Source organism: Abramis brama (assembly GCF_963993115.1).
Source record: "Abramis brama genome assembly, chromosome: 25".
NCBI lineage: Eukaryota > Metazoa > Chordata > Actinopteri > Cypriniformes > Leuciscidae > Abramis > Abramis brama.
Genome location: NC_139987.1, coordinates 85,759 through 107,454, shown reverse-complemented (window position 1 = coordinate 107,454; position 21,696 = coordinate 85,759). Strand labels below are relative to the sequence as shown.

At 36.6% G+C, this 21,696-nt stretch overlaps 1 protein-coding gene across 2 annotated transcripts in view; it reads right to left on the bottom strand.

Annotated features, from left to right (window-relative positions):
• apbb1 (amyloid beta (A4) precursor protein-binding, family B, member 1 (Fe65)) overlaps window positions 1–6,426 on the bottom strand; it is a 91,318-nt gene extending 84,892 nt beyond the window's left edge. The window contains exon 1 of one of the 2 annotated variants that reach the window (XM_084105210.1): window positions 6,111–6,426. The gene's annotated coding sequence lies outside the window, so the exon portion shown is untranslated. The remainder of the gene's footprint in view (window positions 1–6,110) is intronic. The other variant, XM_084105211.1, reaches the window with a different exon arrangement.
• Window positions 6,427–21,696: the final 15,270 nt, after the last annotated feature.

The window sequence follows — 21,696 nt, the reverse complement described above, 5'->3', positions numbered from 1 at the left end:
AAAATATAACGAGTAAAGAAGGCTTTATTACTACCTTAGTTAATGTTTTTCACAGTCAGTAATTCATACTGTAACATTCTTTTTTCGTTGTTTCAAGTTTCAGTTTGTTTTAAATAACAAACCTGTTCACCCGAAGAAAAACTCGAAGTGCTATTATAAGACATCCTGTCATAGCTTTTTGGTACGTAACGCAACCGTAGATGCATCACGCATTTGAAAAAGTGAGGCGCTGGAGAGCATTATTCGTTTGAATGCAAAATACAATTTCACCACTAGATGGGAGAAATTCCTACTTACAATCCCTTTAAGGGGGAAAAGACAAAAAACAATAAATAAATATTAATAAAAATTTAACATTCACATATTTATATCAAACTCTTATAATGACACATAATTCCTAATAGTTATTCAAGTAATATTATTTGAATATCAAATATTCAATATAAAATAAGCAAATAAATAAAATAAATAACTAGCCTAGAAATAAAAGGGAGGGAGGGTTATATAAAAATGTAGTTAATGTAGACTAATATATATTCCTTTATTTCATGGAATATTCTTTGATTTTAGAGTTGCACATATCTTTTCAAAATGTATAGGCTACATTTGCTCTTAATTTCATGTTATCCTCTTCATAATGTAAAGTACATTAAGAATATATTATATTATATGTATAATATATAAAAAATACATTCTAGAAACTAAATCTAACCACTCATTTAAAACTGGGGATTCTTGCTTTATCCAAAAAATTATTGCATTAAAAGCTGTAATTCTCAGCATTCTAATACATCATATTTATTAAGTAGCATAGGTCCTATACCCAAAACTATATTTTGTATCTTTATATATTTAGTTTCTTAAAAAGAATCTTCCCTGAATTAGGCTACTTCTGTTCACTGAAGTACTTCTGTTCGCTAGAAGTTCACTGCAACTTATCCAACATCCTAAAGATAAATTATTATAATTAGAAGATATTTCTAGTGTTCTAGTGTTATAAAATATCGCATATTAATTTTCCAAGCAAAATGTATATTTTAGTCAGAATTATTGCGCTCCTATTTGCCGCTCATGCGCGCAGCGGCGCTCGTTCAATATGAAGATTAGCAGTAAAATGGATACATTTGCTCGACTTTCTAACATTTATAGATGGAGAATATAACTGTAAAATGTAAGTTTTGCACTGAGGGAAAAAAAAACATGTCACAAACGCATAAAACAGCACAAAATATACGCTGTTTGATGGTGGATCGATTTGATCCACGATCGACCTCTAGGGCTGCTTCAGAAACGCGTGCACACGCAATTATCTAGACTTGATAAACCTGGATCAAATTAGTGAGATTGCGTGAACTTCAATTACCTTTTATGGAACCACTTTAGCCCCAACTTATTTGTTAGGCTCATTCAAGTCCGGTTTTGGAGTTTAATCCCCGCTTTTCTAAGCGTCTTTTATGGAACAACCCCCAGGGGCTCTACACATGAACTCCAGCATTGGCATTGTTTGTGTACACAAAGTTTACTAAACAGAAAGGAATTGTACGACTCACTTTATCGTGAGTGTTTCCGGTGGCTGGAATTTAGTCAGTCAAAAGTAGTCGATCGAGGAGAGTAAAGATGGAAAGCTCAGTTCATTGTGTTGCATTCAGAGATCGACTACTTTTGACTGACAAAATTACAGCCAACAGAAACACTAACTGCAGGGCTCCAGACTGCGACCAAATGGTCGCATTTTGCGACCAAAATTTGAGAGTGTGCGACTGAATTTTACATCCAGTCGCACGTGCGACCAGTAATTTTTTTACGTTAAACGTGGAAGGGGCGCGTCAATGAATCCGGAATGTGTAGCAGGCCAATGATGACGAGTGTGAGAAGAATAGGGAATGGCCACTGTAACTGGCTAATGGGGGAGGGTCCTAGAGATAATCGAGCACGCGACCGCGCGTAAACGTCTGTTGGAAGGAAACGGAGACAAATATCAATGTCACAGAGTCAGAGGTTTGTGAGGTGATAAAGTCCCGAACCCACCATTTTCAGGAAGACTGGCTGAGAGAATTCAACTGGTTGAGGTACTGTAATGAGACGAACTTAATGAACTGCGAATGTTGCAGTCGCTTCCCCAGAACTGCGGGGAACACGAAGTTTGCAGACAGTGCAGGCACTTCGCAGTTTAAACACAATACGCAAGTTAGAGACACAATCTCAGCCTCAAGCATAGAGTGACATGTTAATAAATGAAAACGGAAAAAACTGCGCTACTCATTTTTGCTTCACAGACCGTTTAATAGTTCGAACCAATAATAGACAGCGCAGAGCTTCTCTCGCCAGTCGCGGGCGGATCTCGATCACGCAACACCGTTACATCGTTGAGATCCAGTGAAGAAATCCATTGAGTTCACGACAGAATTAATAACATTGCTGCGAGATCCAGTGAGAAACATTCAGATTCGACGCAGAATTCTCTGTTATAAACTATATCAGATCAAACAGCACTGACGTGGAAACCAGGAGAAACATCGTGCCATGAACGAACAAGTTATAGAAGGCTTTAGGTCCACAGATCAACAACATTCACCATGGATTTAATGTAGTAACACTAACTGTAACTATGGTTATAACAGTAGCCTACACATATCTTTTTCCAGCACTTGAAAACTATAATATCATATTTAAATGTTATTTTTAATGTGTTGACCAAATCATTTTTTGTTCATCCTTTAAAGATTGTCCCTATTTATAAAACTAAAAGTTTCAAGAAGTAGGAAATCTCAAAATACAAAAAAAGAAAAGAAAAAAAAAAGATTAAATTACCATAGTAAACATAGAGGACGCTTATTGGCTATTTTCACTACCTAAAAGCTATTTTGTCACTCATTTTGCTTTTGAATTAATATTAAGACATTATGAATGGTAATAATTAAAGTTAACTTTATCTATACACCTCAAATTAAGCTCAATGCTTTATCATCCCACAGTGCTACCAAATACTTTCTGTAGAACTTAGTGCTTCTGCCCTCAAATGTTAGTCTGGAGCCCTGCGAACTTAAAATAAAACTGCACATTGTAATTTCTGTACGTTAAATCTATTTATTATCAAAGCATTTGTCAGTAATACAGTTATGTGGGGGGAAAATATGAATAATTGCATTGCAAGGTCATTTAAGGTGTGCCCCTAAATTTTCTGCTTGCGCTCCTAGTCAGGGGCTACAGCGCTCCTAATAAAAAAAAGTTAGTCTGGAGCCCTGAACTGATAAATATCTGTGATCCATTTTAGCAGAAATGAGGGACAGTGAGTTTTGAATGCTGCTTATATCTCCTAAATGTGAATTTTGTCAAAAGCTTAAAGTGTAAATTGCAGGTTAACCACCACAGCCAATTAATGTGTCAATTAAAGTGCTCTATATGTATATATTTAATTATTTCAGCGATGTCTAGGGGCTGTTTACACCAGGCCACTTCATGCGTTTTCTCAGATCGAATTGCAATCTGATTTATCAAAACGATTCCATTTACATCTGGTTACATAGGCTAAATATGTGTGTGTTTTTGCGGATATAAATCCGATCTTCAATTCCCGCTATATATATGCAGATTTAATGAAGTGCACGTCACCGAAAGCAACAGTTATGAGATACATTATTTTATTGATCATCAGCTAAAATTTCTGAATCAAAGCCCGCAATAAGAGAAAGCGGAAACAGCCCTGGTAAGATCATTTCGTTTCTTTACATTTAATGAAGACGATTGTGTGTTAAGCGTCAGCGACTTACTTTCACTTTGATTTGCGATAGTTTGCACGTTGATGCTCAGCTTCATCTGCGGCGATGCGTGTTGCAGTAGCATCGTCATATCTGACTAAAACATGACATATAGCCTATAACACGCTCTCACATGTTTATTTTTAATAAACCATATTCAACAACATTTGAACAGAGTAAAGCCGCAGCCATCATTACCAAGCGCGAACCATTGACAGTGAATGAAACGAAGCGAACTTAGCCTGCAGGCCGTAGTGTGACATGCGTAAACCAATGGTGTAAACATAATCATAGATGACGCGCCACAGGTTTTTATTTAAAAGAAAGAACGTAGCTTATGTTTGTATGTAGGTCTAGGCAATTTATATTCACAATACTTAACTAATATTATTTTATTGCATTTGTATTAGTTGTTTGAAGAGTTAAAAAAAAATCGGTCGGTCTTAACGCAAGTTTACAACCGGCAAGTCGGTCGGACTAAAAGGGAAAAAAATAAAATAATTGGGTCGGTACTAAATTGACAGGGTCGGTCGGGTTACGGCAAACAAGAATATTTTTAAGGATGGCCTGAGTTCCTCTTATGACGTCACGCCCCATCTAGTGGAAGGGAGCAGTTAAAACCACTGTTAAAGGGATAGTTCACCCAAAAATGAAAATTCTGTCATCATTTACTCACCCTCAAGTTGTTCCAAACCTGTATGAGTTTCTTTGTTCTGCTGAACACAAAAGAAGATATTTGGAAGAATGTTTGTAATCAACAGATCTCGGTCCCCATTGACTTCCATAGTAGGAAAAAAAATATACTATGGTAGTCAAGGGGGACCGAGAACTGTTTGGTTACAAACATTCTTCCAAATATCTTCTTTTGTGTTCAGCAGAACAAAGAAACTCATACAGGTTTGGAACAACTTGAGGGTGAGTAAATGATGACAGAATTTTCATTTTTGGGTGAACTATCCCTTTAAAAGTGCCAACTTGTCATATTATATTCAGCATTTTGGTATAAAAACAATGGTGGGCGGTTCTTATCTTTATGTTTAATAAACACATTGCATTATCTTCATGAAAAATTTAACCTGCAATTTACACTTTAAGCCTAACATACTCATACTAAAAGCTAAAAAACAAAAACAAAATGATTTCAGGGGGCCTTTAAAACCAGCTACTGTATTATTAAGATACAAATTAAACAATGCTGTATATTTTTTTTAGGTAGGTCTAATTTAATGAGGATTAATCTATACAAGACTATGGTTGTTTTCTATTTGATTAATCAATTTCTGTGGTATTTTTACTTGAATACTACTGTTAGAATTACCTGAAAAAATATACCACATTGTTTAATTTGTATCTTTATTCTATTGTATTTATTTATGCTACTGCTTCTAATGTGTTTATTCATTCTTGTTTTATTATTGACTACTGCAACACTACATTATAAAAACACAAATACGTTGTGTTTTTATGAGGTAATGTTTAAATATTATTGTTTTGTTGCTTTTTTAACCATGGTATTGACTTTGGTATTGAGTACTTTTGGTGGTATCGGTACTAGATTTCTGGTATCATGACATCCCTAGTGCAATGATAAACTCGCTTAAATATTTCACTTTGAAACCAAATCTTCCGCTATCGTCTTGTCAATCGTTGGCATGATTGCAAATATGATTCTGATCTTGAAATCCAATGAACAAGTTGATATAAAGTGACTTCACAGTACTGTCTGTTTTTGCTCTATTTTGTAAAAATAGTTTTAAAAAAAGTCAATTTTCGATTCTTGAATGAATCTGCGTTCTGAACGATTCAATGAATGACTCACAAGTTAAGAGTCTAAATACCACTTCAGGTCTTCTGTGCCTCTTCTGCAGTGCAAAGATGGATATTGACGCTGATTTCATTTGATTGGTAAGTCTGATTGATTGTCTTATTGTCTTATGAATAGGCCTTATTGTAACTGAATTTATTGTTAAAATTAACATTTAAAAACAAATATTCTATTGTAAGTTAAGAAATTGACAAAAGATGATTAGAAAAAAATGCTCTTATAATGGTAACAATGATAGAAATAAATATAAAATGCACTTTTAAAGATCATACATATAATGCATATTTGATCAAACGGCATGATGACAATATCAAAGCCTGACACACACACATACATATATATTCTATATGTTTATATATATATAAGATTACAGCAGGACTAGAGAGCATCAAGGATATGATCTGTCTGTCTCTCCCTGCTGATGTGTTTATCTGTCGTTCACTCAATCGCATTCACACATTCATAATTCACGCCATAAACGATCAACACAACGCGCACTCGTTTTACATAAGAACACATTCACTCACCTCACTATTAATAAACGCCTCTCATGAATGTCGATCTCCGTTGGTGTTTCAGAAATCCTCACTCTCCGCCATCACCGTTATACAGCTAACGCTGCTAAAGCTAAGCTAGCCCACGCAACACCCGATACGTGACGATGACGTAGGTAGAGCGATGCAGCTAATGCTACAGACAACTGGGAATCTGGATATTTCCCATATCCTACTAGGAATAACGCCTGGAACGCCGCTAGAATTCGGACATCCAACATGCGAACTCGGCACAGGTCGGTCAACTCCAGATCAACCCCGACCACAGCGAGGCGCGTCATTTGACGTCACTTCCAAGATGACGGAAAGTCCTGTTTGCTGTTATGTCTATGGTATATAACATAACTTGTGTCAAAAAAAAATAAAAAAAATAATAATACATTAATTGGTGTGCAAAATGTGATTTTATATGTGGTGTGAAGAAAAAGTCAATAATATAAATTTGGAAGGAAGTGTTGAAGTAAAATATGATAAAATATTATAAGGAATTATTTTTTTGCAGCAATATAGATTTCTTTAATGACAATGGAAAGAAAGAATTAAAAGATGTGCCATGGCCGTCTGAAAGGATGCACAGTGGCAATTAGAGAAAGGCATTTTGGATTTTAAAAAGATTAATAACTCAAGATACAATGTAGCATCAGAACGAATGGGAAGTTGCAAGAAATTAAAACTGCAAAAAGAAAGGCTTTCATGCCAGGAGTTCTGATTCAAATTGAGTTCAAAAGGAGTTCAACTTGCTTTAGAAATATTTATTAACATTCATCCAGTTTACTGACAGTATTTTCCTCATTCCAAAAATGTATTTTTGAAAAATAATTTGCAAAACAAAAAGAACAAAGTTTCTAATGTAATTTAATTTACTGAAACTTTAAAAGAGCCATCCCATTAACATACAAACTGCCTCTTTGCAAAGTACTTTGTACTGCACTGAACACTTTACGCCCCAAACTGAGCCACTAATATATTTATAAAAAAGAAATATGACTATTTATAAAAGAAAACGTATGGCCTATAAATTGGCTTTATATGCTGACGACTCGTTACTCTATGTTACCAGTCCAACTGCATCTATCCCCGGGATAATACATCTATTAGATGATTTTGGGAAATTTTCTGGGTATAAATTGAACTTACAGAAGAGTGAATGTCTACCCATAAATCAGTCTGGCCAAAAACTAAAACAGAATGACATACCCTTCCACTTGGTGAGTTCTAAATTCAAGTATCTTGGTGTTAATGTTACGCTTTCTTATTCTGCCTTAAAGGCAGCAAATTTTACACCTTTGGTTTCATACATGAAGTCCGCTTTTTTAAGATGGGCAACTCTCCCATTATCTCCACTAGGTAGGATAAACGTTGTTAAAATGAACATTCTGCCAAAATTTCTTAACCTCTTTCAAGCTATTCCTCTGTTTTTACCCAAATCTTTCTTCAAGAATATAGACAAACTAATCTCTTCATTTATATGGGCAGGAAAAACTCCTAGAGTTTCCAAAATTTTGCTCCAAAAAAGTCGGCTAAGTGGAGGGCTTTCCCTGCCTAACTTTATGTATTATTACTGGGCGGCGAATATTCAGAAATTAGTGTTTTGGGTACAGACCCCCTCTTTACCATGGTGCCACTTAGAAGCTAAGTCTTGCATTTTAACATCTCTCCCTGCTATGGTATTCTCTTCTCTCCCTATGTCCCTTTCACATTACACGAAAAACCCAATAGTATGCTCTTCTCTCAAAATATTCTTTCAATTTCGGCGTCATTTTAAATTTACCTCAGCATCAACCATGGCTCCTATACGAAATAATCATCTCTTTCTTCCTCCCATTTCAGATTCTGTATACTCTCTTTGGGAAAAGAAAGGTCTGAAATGCTTTGAAGATCTTTTCATTAATGATGTGTTTGCAAGTTTTTCTGAATTATCTTCATCTTTTAATTTGCTTCCTTCTCACCTATTTCGTCATTTTCAAATTAGGCACTGTGCCTCCTCTCTGTTCTCCGGGTTTCCCTCTTTGCCTACAAAGTCTACATGGGAAGAGGCTTTTAAACTGAATCCTCACATGGGGGGGATTATCTCAAAGATACAGTATATGCAATTATCTTGTCAAAAGATAATGCTCACAACATCAAAACTATCAGGGCTTGGGAAGAGGAACTTGAATTAGAGTTTGAAGATGACTACTGGGGTAGAGTATTAGACAATGTACGTACCACTACTTCGTGTGCTAGGCTTAGTTTTATACAATTTAAAACTATTCATAGAGCTCATCTTTCGAAGACAAAACTTTCTAAAATGTATCCCAATGTTTCAGATTTGTGTGATAAATGTAAACTTTCACCATGTAACCTTAGCCATATGTTTGTATTGTGTCCCAAGTTACAAAACTTTTGGAATTCTTTCTTTAAAATAGTTTCTGATGTCCTAGGGGTCAAGTTAGCGGTTTGCCCTTTGATTGCAACCTTTGGAGTTCCATCTCGGCGTCAGCCTTTAAGCCGTAGACAGGCCGATGCCGTAGCTTTCGCATCTCTCCTCGCTAGGCGCAGAATACTGTTATCTTGGACCTCCCCACAACCCCCTTCTATTTCAGTTTGGCTCAAAGATTTGGTCTTTTTTTTAAAACTTGAAAAAATTAAGTACAATATCAGAGGTAGGGGAGATTCTTTTGGCAAAAAATGGCAAAAATGTATTACATTCTTTAATGACTTACCAACCTTAGACGTGGATTGAATGGGGGTATATATATGTGTCATCTCAATTTTGCATGTATCTTTGCCTGTATGTAGATATACATTAATGTATGCACATATGTATTTTCTTTATTTATATTTATTTATTTTATTTATTTATTTATTTAATTTTTTTTTCCTGATCTTCAGATGTCCTGTTTATCAGATTGGGGATTGCTTTGTTGGGGCTGGGTAGGGTTGTTTATGGTGGGTGGGGTGGTATAAAATGTAAAAATGCAGTTTGCAACAATAAAAATTCTATGACAAAAGAAAACGTATGGCCAATGCTTTATAACAATTTAGTGGTTATGCCCTAAAATGAGCCACATAAAAACAATTAATATATTCTTAAAATAGAACCATAATAAACAAATTATAAGACGTGCTTTAGAAAAGCTTAGTTATGCCCTAAACTGAACTATAAAACAGAACAATCATTCTTCACAGACCACATTTCAAAGACAGCTTTATCATGCAGGTTTGCACTGCACAACATCAGCACCTGCAAACTTGTCGCTTTTCGGCGACAATCGCCGTTTTCTTGGTCAATTGGGTCATTTAAGTGAATCGCGTAGAACCGGAAAGAGTTGTTTTGGGGGGGGGGGGGGGGTAGGGGGGGGGTACTGTTACTCACAGTAACGTCAGAGACCTGCGTGAAGTTGGCCCCCCACCCAACGCAAAACGTCGTCAAACTATGCTCAATCGTTTGTGCTCCGTTTGTGCTGGTTTGTGCTGTAAAAATTTTCGTTTGTGCTGTTTCGGTTTTTTAGATATTAAAAGAATATTTTTAGGTCATTCTGAGGTCACTTAGCCCCCCCACATGTTCCAAATTCACCCAAAATAGTCTCGTTCGTTTGTGCTTCGTTTGTGCTGGCTTGTGCCGGTAAAATTTTCGTTTGTGCTGCTTCGGGTTTTAAAATATCAGAAATTGAATTATAGACGATGACGTCACCAGCCCCCCCACATGCTCCAAATTCACCCAAAATAGACGCAATCGTTTGTGCTCCGTTTGTGCTGGTTTGTGCTGTAAAAAGTTTTGTTTGTGCTGCTTCGGTTTTTTAGATATTAAAATAATATTAGGTGGTCATTCTGAGGTCACTCAGACCCCCACATGCTCCAAATTCACCCAAAATAGTCTCGTTCGTTTGTGCTTCGTTTGTGCTGGTTTGTGCCGGTAAAATTTTCGTTTGTGCAGCGTTGGATTTTAAAATATTATACATTCAATTATTTTTGATGACATCACCAGCCCCCCCACATGCTTCAAATTCACCCAAAATAGTCTCGTTCGTTTGTGCTTCGTTTGTGCTGTAAAAAGTTTTGTTTGTGCTGCTTCAGTTTTTTAGATATTAAAATGATATTTTTAGGTCGTTCTGAGGTCACTCAGCCCCCCATATGTTCCAAATTCACCCAAAATAGTCTCATTCGTTTGTGCTTCGTTTGTGCTGGTTTGTGCCGGTAAAATTTTCGTTTGTGCTGCGTTGGGTTTTAAAATATCAGAAATTGAATTATAGACGATGACGTCACCAGCCCCCCCACATGCTCCAAATTCACCCAAAATAGTCTCGTTCGTTTGTGCCTCGTTTGTGCTGTTTTGTGCCGGTACAATTTTCGTTTGTGCTGCATCGGCCTTTAAAATATTAGACAGTGAATGAAAGCGAATTATAGACGGTGACTTCACCAGCCCATTAAATGACTTCAACCAGCCTGCATCTTCATGAACGCACCACAGAGAAATGCACATTTCATACATAAGCAGAGAGCAGTCTGTTTTCTTTCGTTTTGAATTGTTCTGTTTAAAAGTAGACATGTCTGTGATGCAAGTAGGTCTAGGCGCTGAGTTTCGGTTCATTTATGAGACCAACTGCAGTTCAGGCGCCGGCGCCTCTATGTCCTGATTATCTATTTTCTGATATAGGCCTATTAACATTTTATTTTGCCTATTAAATCCTGGCATTTGGTAGATGAAACAATGATTAAAATTAAGATAAAATTAATACAAAACGAATTTCACCTTAAAGAAAGGCTTTGTGCTTTCTGTTTGAGGTCTCTGTGAAAGTTTTAAAGCAGTCTTTTAGTGTCGTTTTCAGAGTGGTCAGTCCGTAACGCAGTTCTCCGTCCGTTACATTGTTTTTTCCTCATAAATGCAAACACGAAAAATTAAATAAAATGAATAATTTATGTTCTGCGGAGAGACAACGCTTCTTCATCCGGTGGGTAGGCTAGTATTAGGCTACTTTTGGTTTGCGCAGAATTACTAAAAAAAAAATGTAACGCACATGCTATTTCCCTCATATTAAATATAAAACACATGAGTAGACTGATATTTTTTTAATGTCTGGACTCTTTTATTAAGGGAGAAGCCCATGGATATATAACAGACAGTTTCAATATATTGGTATTAAGTGCATTTTCTGATAATTTATACTTCAAGTTTTGACTTGCAAATGTCACGTCCATAACGCTGGAATTGACCAATTTTAAAGAATTTATCCTCAACTATTTTTGTGGTGTAAGTCTATGTATTTTATAATGTTAACTTCAAATAATAGTTATATGAAGATGTGGTAGCATTGGATCTGGACTCAGGAGTTGGAAGGGGTGTGTCGCGATTCTGCCTTCTCACACCGCAACACAGGTCCGTGGATGGAGCGTCGGGATTTTGGTTTCATATTGCATATTGTTACACAGCCCTAGTCGTTTGTTTTAGAAATGTTAAGTTCTACTTCTGTAGTTATTTTGGTGAAAGTAACTGGAGTAGCTAATGCATTACAATTCTGAGACGGCCTTTATTGTAAGGTACTCTAAATAATTTCCTTTAAATAAAAGTAACAAAGTAATCTATAATGTATTACAGTTTGGAAGTGCTGCTGATATTGTGAAAAATGATTAGCCTATAAATAGATTATATATTTTCATATAATTAATATTTTAATGTTAATATAATTCAAATTTAATATAATTCAAATGTAATTTATTCCTGTAATGTCAAAGCTGAATTTTCTGTATCATTACTCCAGTTTTCAACGTCACATTATTCTTTAGAAATCATAAGATGTTGATGTTGTGCTCAATTATTATTGGTGCTCACTGCTCATTTAAGAAAGGCTCTTATTTTGTATTGTATTTTGTATTATATTTTTTACATATTGCGTATGTTTTTTTTGTTTGTTTTTGTTTTTTTATGTTTAATATTTTTGTGGAAAATGTAATTTTTGATATTTTTTCCCCTTTTGATTAATTTAATCCGTTTCGGTCTTACCTTGTTACTTCAACTAGCTACTGTAAAAAAATATATATATTATATTATATTATATTATATTATATATATTTTTTAAAGGCCGATGCAGCACAAACGAAAATTGTACCGGCACAAAACAGCACAAACGAAGCACAAACGAACGAGACTATTTTGGGTGAATTTGGAGCATGTGGGGGGGCTGGTGACGTCATCGTCTATAATTCAATTTCTGATATCTTAAAACCCAACGCAGCACAAACGAAAATTTTACCGGCACAAACCAGCACAAACGAAGCACAAACGAATGAGACTATTTTGGGTGAATTTGGAACATATGGGGGGCTGAGTGACCTCAGAACGACCTAAAAATATCATTTTAATATCTAAAAAACCGAAGCAGCACAAACGAAACTTTTTACAGCACAAACCAGCACAAACGAAGCACAAACGAACGAGACTATTTTGGGTGAATTTGGAGCATGTGGGGGGCTGAGTGACCTCAGAATGACCACCTAATATTATTTTAATATCTAAAAAACCGAAGCAGCACAAACGAAACTTTTTACAGCACAAACCAGCACAAACGAAGCACAAACGAACGAGACTATTTTGGGTGAATTTGGAGCATGTGGGGGGGCTGGTGACGTCATCGTCTATAATTCAATTTCTGATATTTTAAAACCCGAAGCAGCACAAACGAAAATTTTACCGGCACAAACCAGCACAAACGAAGCACAAACGAACGAGACTATTTTGGGTGAATTTGGAACATGTGGGGGGGCTAAGTGACCTCAGAATGACCTAAAAATATTCTTTTAATATCTAAAAAACCGAAACAGCACAAACGAAAATTTTTACAGCACAAACGCCTGCCCACTCCCTATTAAGCTCTATTGTACCGAATTTTGGTTGTAGTTCCACCAGAGTTCCACTGGGGGCGATCGCCATGAGTGCAAAATGAATGGGAGTCAATGGGGCTAGACGGCTAAATTTGTCTCTCTCACCCGATTGCCGTTGAGAAATCTCAGATCTGATTGTAGATTTTGCAAGTTCAACATGGGTTTTAGGTCGAAAGTTGAATAAATGAGTACTTATGTCCTTTTGATTTCTTACAGGTTGAGTTGTTGTTGCCCATATCACGCTAGCATTCTGCTAATGAACGCTGATTGGTCAGTGAAGGACTGATTACGACCAGAGATACCGCTTGATGGCATAGTGTCATCCGCAGCGGGACCAGAAACAAACAAAACAAAAACTCTTCTAGCACGTGTGTTTCCCTGTGTCAGCTGTGTTGTCGATGCCTCGAGTGAAAAGAAAGTGCAGAGCGCGAACGCACCAGAGTGACTGAAGGATTGCCGTGAAGCAGTATCTCTGGTCGTACATGTGTATGACGTCATTGACACTTTAAAAGACTTTTTAAAGCAAATAAGTGACTCAAAAAAATCGAACACCCAGCAATGTGTAATTTATTTGCATCTCCTTTCGAATACAACATTCAAATTACTAGAAAAAAAATTATATCCTGAGAAAAGTGGATTTTTATTGGTATATATAACCAGTGGAAAAGTTAGTCTGGAGCCCTGGTGTTAATCTCTTGCATGGGATGCGCCGCATACCTGGTAAACAGTAATTTCTAACAACATAGGGCTATTTAGATAAACAACAACACTCCTCTGTTCATCTCAATGCACTGGCTACCTCTCGCTGCTCGCATCAAGTTCAAGGCATTGACGCTTGCTTACAGATCTATCACAGTCTCAGCTCCCTCCTACTTTCACTCACTCCTACGAGTCTACATCCCTACCAGAAGCCTACGATTGGTCAATGAGTGACGTCTACCAGAATTCGAATGCGTCGCGTCTGAACGCGTTGTTGTCATCGGCGATTCCATCGTTCGGCACGTACACGCTACGTTAGGTAAAAGTAAGGTGCACAGTCACTGCTTTCCTGGTGCTCGTGTTTCTGAAATCGCTGCTCGCGTTCCCGAGATTCTGAACGGTGACGAGCGCGTCGGAACTGTGGTCCTGCACGCGGGAGTGAACGACATCAGGCTGCGCCAGACGGAGGTTCTGAAGAAAGACTTCAGGAATCTGATCGATATGGTACGCAGCACATCGCCTGAAATAACGATCATTGTGTCAGGACCGCTTCCCACGTACCAACTAGGACATGAAAAGTTTAGTAGACTATTCGCGCTAAATGAATGGTTAATGTCATGGTGCAATAAACAGAAACTGCTCTTTGTAAATAATTGGAATCTGTTTTGGGAGCGTCCTAGGCTTACACCCAGGCAGATTCGGAGCGGATCTTCTGTCGGATAACATCTCCAAAATGTTAAATACCATTAGATGACTAGTAACCAAAAGTCCAAATCATAGTCTCTCCTGCACCAATTTAAATGATATATATACTAGTGTAGAACATTGCATAGAAACTGTGTCTATTCCTCGTTTAGTAAGATCAAATAATAATTCTACTGCAGGATCTAGGAAAAATCGAATTGTTATTAAAACAGAAAATGTTGCTATTAGTAAACAAAAACAATTTTTAAAGCTAGGTCTTCTAAACATTAGATCACTCACACCTAAGGCAGTTATTGTAAATGAAATAGTCACAGATAATAGCTTCGATGTACTTTGCCTTACTGAAACCTGGCTTAAACCAAATGATTATTTCGGTCTAAATGAGTCTACTCCATCTGGATACTCCTATAAGCATGAGCCCCGTCTGATTGGTCGTGGCGGCGGTGTTGCAACAATCTATAGAGATATTCTCAATGTTACTCAGAAAACGGGTTATAAGTTTATTTCGTTTGAAGTACTTGTACTAAATGTTACGCTCTTAGATGTTAGAAAAAAATCCATATTATTAGGCCTTGGCTACCGTATATATAGACCGCCTGGGCCTTACGCTGATTTCCTAAAAGAGTTTGCAGATTTTCTCTCAGATCTATTGGTCAATGTCGATAAAGCATTAATTGTTGGAGATTTTAACATACACGTAGATAATTCAAATGATGTGTTAGGGGCTGCGTTTACAGATTTATTAAATTCCTTTGGGGTCAAGCAAAACGTCACCGGACCAACTCATCGTCTTAATCATACACTCGATTTAATTATATCATATGGAACCGATCCAACCGATATAGATATCATTCCACAAAGTGAATGATGTCACTGACCATTACTTGGTAACTTGCATATTATGTACTGCTGTAATATGTCATGCTGCACCGCGTTATCGACCAGGCAGATCAATCCTTCCATCCACCATAGATAATTTCTCAAATTGCTCATTAATAATGTCTCAGCTGCTGCCTGAACCCAAACAAACAGATGAACTAGAAGAACTAACTAGCACTATGAGCACCATTCTCTCTAGAACATTGGATGTTGTTGCACCCATTAAATTAAAAAAGGTCAGAGAGAAAATTAAAGCACCATGGTACAATAATACTACGCATGTTCTAAAGAGAGAAACCCGTAATTTAGAGCGTAAATGGAAACAAACTAATTTAGAGGTCTTTAGAATCGCGTGGAAAGACAGTATGTCACGTTATAAAAAGGCCCTAAAAGCGGCCAGGGCTGAGCACCTCCGCAAATTAATAGAAAATAACCAAAACAATCCAAGGTTTTTATTTAACACCGTGGCTAGACTAACAAATAAACAGACATCACCCGAACAAAATATCCCGTTACAGTTTAGTAGTAATGATTTCATGAACTTCTTCATTGAGAAAATAGAAAACATCAGAACCACAATTGTAAACGTTCAATCCTCAATCGCGCCTTATAATTCTGCCTCAATTATCCCCCCGCAAGAACAATTACAGTGCTTTACAACTATAGAACAAAAAGAGTTAAATAAACTTATCACTTCATCTAAAACAACAACATGTTTATTAGATCCTATACCAACTAAACTACTGAAAGAAGTGTTACCTGTAGTGGAAGAGCCTCTCCTCAATATTATTAACTCATCTTTATCTTTAGTTCATGTTCCAAGAACATTTAAACTGGCAGTTATAAAACCTCTCATTAAGAAACCACAATTATATCATAATAATCTAGCAAATTATAGACCCATTTCAAATCTTCCATTTATGTCTAAAATACTAGAAAAAGTTGTGTCTGCTCAACTGGGCTCTTTCTTGCAAGAAAATGATATCTATGAAAAGTTTCAGTCAGGATTCAGGCCGCATCATAGCACTGAAACTGCGCTCGTTATAATCACTAATGATTTACTTTTAGCTTCTGACCAAGGCTGTATCTCAATACTAGTTTTACTTGATCTAAGTGCTGCGTTCGATACTATAGATCACAAAATACTCTAAGATCGACTACAAAATTATACTGGTGTTCAAGGACAAGCATTAAGCTGGTTTAGATCATACTTATCTGACCGCTACCATTTTGTCTATTTGAATGGAGAAAAATCGATCATAACTTCAGTAAACTATGGAGTGCCGCAGGGATCTGTGTTGGGCCCTCTATTATTCTCAATATATATGATGCCACTTGGAAATATTATAAGGAAACATGGAATTAGTTTCCATTGTTATGCTGATGACACTCAGATATATATTTCATCACGGCCGGATGAAAACGCTAAATTATCCAAATTGACAGAGTGTGTTAAAGATATAAAAGATTGGATGACGCGTAATTTTATTTTATTAAATCCAGACAAGACAGAGGTAATACTTATCGGTTCAAAAAAACGCCCACAGAACCTCTCACAATACAACTTTGACATCGTAGGATGTCCTGTTACTTTATCCTCTACAGTAAAAGACCTGGGTGTTATACTCGATTGTAACCTGTCTTTTGAAAATCATATTTCGTATGTTACAAAAACAGCCTTTTTCCACCTTAGAAACATTGCTAAGCTACGTAATATGCTATCAGTTTCAGACGCAGAAAAGTTAGTTCATGCATTCATGACCTCGAGACTAGATTATTGTAATGCTTTATTAGCTGGTTGTCCTGCATCCTCAATAAACAAGCTACAGTTAGTCCAAAATGCAGCCGCTAGAGTTCTTACTAGATCAAGAAAATATGATCATATAACACCGATTTTATCATCACTGCATTGGTTACCTATAAAGTTCCGTATTAATAACAAGGTATTGCTACTGACTTATAAAGCCCTAAACAGCTTAGCTCCAGTCTATTTAACGGATCTTCTATCGCCCTATAATCCATCGCGCTCTTTAAGATCAATAAATTCGAGGCTTTTGGTCATACCTAGGATATCCAGATCAACCAAAGGAGGGAGAGCATTTTCACATTTGGCTCCGAAACTCTGGAATAGTCTTCCTGATACTGTTCGTTGCTCGGACTCGCTCTCCCAGTTTAAAACTAGATTAAAGACGCATCTTTTCGGCCAGGCATTCATATAATATTTTTAATCTTACAGTTCAAACTACAATCCGGCCTCTAGTTCATAAATGCCAGAGGAGAACTGGCCCCCGACTGAGCCTGGGTTCTCCCAAGGTTTTTTTTTTCTCCATTAGGTCACCTGATGGAGTTTTAGGACACCATTAGGTCACTTGATGGAGTTTTTTCGGTTCCTTGCCACTGTTGCCTTTGGCTTGCTCAGTTGGGGATATTTTGGGGATATTTAATTTAATTTTATCAATCAATAAATTCCACTAGAAACAAACCTTGTTGTATTATTTTATTTTAATTTAATACTGTGAAGCTGCTTTGATACAATCTGTATTGTGAAAAGCGCTATACAAATATACTTGATTTGATTTGATCATTATAATGCAAGTCCATGGCTACCGTCATATTGAGAGTCCAAAATAAAACTAAAAATAGGCATATTTTTCAGAAAAAAAAAGAGTCACATGCATTTGGGGTGGCACAAGAAAGAGATAATGGACATTTTGTTTGGATAATTCTAAGTCTAAAGTTCGTTAATGAGGATAACAATAGACAACAATAATAAGTCAATAGACAGCATTAGTTGGATTTTACTCAAACATATCCAATATTAGTAATTCAATTATAGCAGTTTTTATAGAAATTACTCATCATGTATTAAAAAGTGTCTTCAGTCGTTTCAAAATTGAAAAACTTTAGAACCTACAAAATGTTGACGCATTTGTAAGTGGTCGAACATTGTTTGCTACAAGTCAATTAATAAACTATTTTGGTCAATTCTCTACTATTTCTACAAAAAAAAAAAAAAGTACTCTAAAAGAAATTATTATTTATTCTAAAAAAAAATACTAACATTTGTTCCTGGATGAAGCAAAACACCTCGAGCTAGGCAAATTAACCTAGTGTTAAGCACAATTACTTACAAACTTTCATCATTTTGGGCAAAGAAACAGATGAATAAAAAAAATGATAAAGTGCCAAAGACAAATAAAAGAACAGACAAACGTTACTTTAAAAACTAAACTCAATATTATAATGTGGGAATAGGCCTTTTCACATTTATCCACATGTCGTCACATCCTAATGGGATTAGTAGCGTAAAGGAATTTCCGCTCTGCAGCAGCAATGGACAAACAAAGGTTTACTGCATCGCTTCGCAATCTCTCTCAAAAATCGTTATCAAACAAAGATAAACTTGAGAAGGGTAATAAATTCTTCTATGAAAACTACATTGTAACACAGTTAAATGTTCAGGAAAGGAGGAGGCATTTCACATACTTTAATCATAAGATTAACAAACATCAAAACAGACGACATAAACACATAAACATAAACAAAACACAAAAGTCCAAGTCCAGGGGCCTGTACCATTAAGCCAGATTAGGTGGCTAGCCAGCTATGTTTCAGCTTAGTTTCCGACAAACCTGGGTTTTAGGTACTATGAAAGTAGCTTGGCTTTAATCGGTGTTCGTTGCCATGGTATCTTACGCTGCACGGCTAACCTGCTCCAGGGCAGGTTATGTTCTGGATTCAAGATCTCAGACTGAAGTTTGACCAATCAGCTGAGAGCAAAGAAACATAGGTGACGTAACTTATTCCAAGTGTCTGTTGCAATGACTTCACCTTTTCTTCCAAATCCGGTGGACATCTCAGCGCAAATTGTTAGACGAGCACTTCGTAGAGAAAGAGTTTTTAGCCAGACAAAATCCCCTTGCCTTAACTGATAGTTACTTGTATGAAAGATACAGATTTTCCACGGAAGGAATATCATATCTTTGCAAACTTCTTGAGCCGCACATAAAGAATTGAACACGTTGAATTCATGCACTTACTGTACCGCAAATTGTATTGCGTTGCGTTTTTTTTTTTTTTGCAAGTGGTATATTCTTGCACGGTGGGTGACGCACAGAAGCTAGGGGAAAACTTAAGTTTCATTAATAGTGTTCTCCGGACATTTATCAACCATGTCCATAAAAGAGGGCTTTTATAAAATTGCCAGTAAGATATATTGATAGGGTGACATCACATGAACACTTAAAAAAATAAAAAATAAAAAAGCAAATTTCACAAATGTACTATACAATCAAATCAAAATCAAATCAAATCAAATCAAGTATATTTGTATAGCGCTTTTCACAATACAGATTGTATCAAAGCAGCTTCACAGTATTAAAATAAAAAATAATACATGTTAAGAATTATTTTGAATCTTTTGTATTATTCTTCTGTTAATCTTATGATAGGATTCCCAAGTCATTGCAACATGTATGCAGTCTATTGCTCCAATCTCCACTGCTCTAGGGGAACATGAGGCAGATTATGTTAATAGGAAGTCCTATCACAGCCATAATGTTCAGGTAGAGATGATGTGAATATGTGAGATGATTATTTTCTGTGAGATGAATCTTTAAATTAATAGTAACTTTAACAGATATAACAATGATCTACTAAACGACTGCTGACGACTTGTGGTCATGAACATATGATATATGTTATGATATATATCAAGTTTGGATGCCAAATGGCCTGGCTCCAGTGCTTGACTCACAAATTTTCCATGAGTCTGTGTTGTGTCAGCGCTTTGAGGAAAGCAAGTTAAATTTTGTACAGTACAAAACACTGTTAATTTGAACTGAGCTAGAAAAACCTACACAATAACCCCATCATGACCCTCAGACAGGGCCACAGCAGTGTGGCCCTCAGTAAAACCAGAGTGAAGATAGAAATGACCTTTGGCATCCTAAAGGCACATTTCAACTGTGTTCGGCGCTTCAGAGTCACCAGAGCGGGCATCACAGATAGTGGCTGCATGTGCCATTCTGCACAATATAGCCACCAGTAGAAAGGAGCGAGAAACACCACAAAACCAGCTACTCCCCGATGAAACTGACCCGATCACACTTGACCACCCAGCAGGTGCAGATGTAGATGCAATCACCATACAATATTACACTTAATAAAAGCACATTGAAACTGCAGATAGGTCTCAAACTGTTTTATTGGTTTTGTGGGATGGGAGGGAGAAAGAGAGCAAGAGAAAGTTGCATTAATAAATATTCACACTAAAGTGTTACTTGGTTAAATAAGTTATACTATATATATATATATATATATATATATATATATATATATATATATATATATATATATACATATACTGAGATCAGTTTTATCCAGCTGTTTGATTTTGTTTGGAGCCTCCTCAGCTCACAGTCAGCTCCTTTAGTGTGCAGTCTAGTTCAAGTCTCCTTTAGTGTGCAGTCTAGTTCAAGACTCCTTTAGTGTGCAGTCTAGTTCAAGACTCCTTTAGTGTGCAGTCTAGTTCGAGTCTCCTTTAGTGTGCAGTCTAGTTCGAGACCCCTTTAGTGTGTGCAGTCTAGTTCAAGACTCCTTTAGTGTGCAGTCTATTTCAAGACTCCTTTAGTGTGCAGTCTAGTTCAAGTCTCCTTTAGTGTGCAGTCTAGTTCAAGTCTCCTTTAGTGTGCAGTCTAGTTCAAGACTCCTTTAGTGTGCAGTCTAGTTCAAGACTCCTTTAGTGTGCAGTCTAGTTCAAGACTCCTTTTGTACAGAGCCCTGACTGAGTCTGTTTCCACCTGAAACATAATTCCACCACAAACATGATCATTACAAGTTTTCTGGAGGCTCATCAAAATTCCAAAAAGTTCCTTGACTTCCTACAAACACCGGACTGACTGTAATTTATGTCAAGGGTTTTAAATTCTTACACATTTCTTCTGAAGCCCATTGAGGTAGAGGCCTCAGTTTCTGGGGCAGGTTGTGAAAAATCCTACAATAAAAGAGATGTGTAAGGGCCAGTCCCTTTTTTATGCCACACATTCAAATGTTTGCCATAATAAAAAGCCCAGTGCATTCACATCAGCAACTGTCTGAGAACACACAGACAGAGTGTCTTCATTTCCTCCACCCTAATAAATAAAAATAGGCCAATGTAAAGCATAACTGTTGTAAAGCAGGTTATGTTTGGTGTTCTGTCTGCTGCATACTGACCTCTGTGTGAGAGAACCCAGCTAGAAATTTTTTGTTCTAAAAATGTTCTAAGAACATTAGCATGTATTGTTCTATAAATGTTTTCAGCGGCTAGTTTTATTTTTGTTCCCAGAATGTTCTTTTAAAAGTTTGGAGAACATTCTTTAAAAACATTATTAAAATGTTTAGTAGTAACATTCTTTTAACATTATTCTCTAAC